This window comes from Syngnathus scovelli, chromosome 11 (genome assembly GCF_024217435.2).
Source record: "Syngnathus scovelli strain Florida chromosome 11, RoL_Ssco_1.2, whole genome shotgun sequence".
Classification (NCBI taxonomy): domain Eukaryota; kingdom Metazoa; phylum Chordata; class Actinopteri; order Syngnathiformes; family Syngnathidae; genus Syngnathus; species Syngnathus scovelli.
In genome coordinates this window covers 1335515-1336479 of record NC_090857.1, presented here as the reverse complement: position 1 = coordinate 1336479, position 965 = coordinate 1335515, and positions in this window count along the sequence as shown.

The following is a 965-nucleotide window of genomic DNA, read 5'->3' as shown; positions in this document are numbered from 1 at the left end:
ATGTGCAGTGAAGAAGAAAGGTGGTGACTGTGCTGCAGTGTAAAGTAATGCAACGGAAATAGTATGATCTCATTTCCCCCAAACATACCGTCACATGCTCAAAAGCTGGGATGGCGCAAAGTTCCGCAACCTCCATGTGTGATTAATCCATGTGGTTAATAATGACTTGGTGAAGCGGCAGGAAAAGGCACAGCAAGGAAGCTTTATTTATATAAAGCATTCAATACACAAGGTAACGCTGCGTGCCTGATAACTAAAAATACAGTACAACATTTAAAAGCATTTACAAACAAAAGAGTTACGATATTTAAAAGCAAAGAAAATAAATTTCAGAGGGTTATACTTGCTGGTGATGTCGCCATGGGCCTTTGTTGCTAGGCAGAGTTTATAGGGCACTTTTATGACTGCCCCAGAGGCTAATGAAAAAAATATGTAAATCTCTTTTCAGCTGTTTAAATGACAGACGGGGGGGAGGGTTCCAGGAATTTAACATCACCCTATGAATGAAAAGCTCCAGGCTGTAGCCCTAGATGGAAGTATGAACAACTCCGCTTTAACACTGATGGTGTTGCTATCCAATGACACACATCTTCAATTGGAGAAACACAAAGGGATAAAAATAAAGAAAATCTATTTTGAAATAAGCTCTGACTTAATGTCGCATTGGGAAGCAAAGCAATCATTAGTTACCATTTGCCTCTGAAGAATCTATGCCGCCGTTTTAATTAAATTGCTGCAATGAAGTGTCATTCATTCGAGCATCTGAAATCAATACCCAGCACGAGTCCCTTGGTTGGAGCGTGCTCTAAGTGCTGCGGCATCCACCAGGGAATACGCTACACATATGCCATATGGATTCTTGCTGAAGATGTTTATATTGAGAGAAAAAAAAACAAATATGAAGATCACAACAGAAAGATTGGATCAAAGTATTTAAGGAAATCCACATTTGCTATCCCTTTACC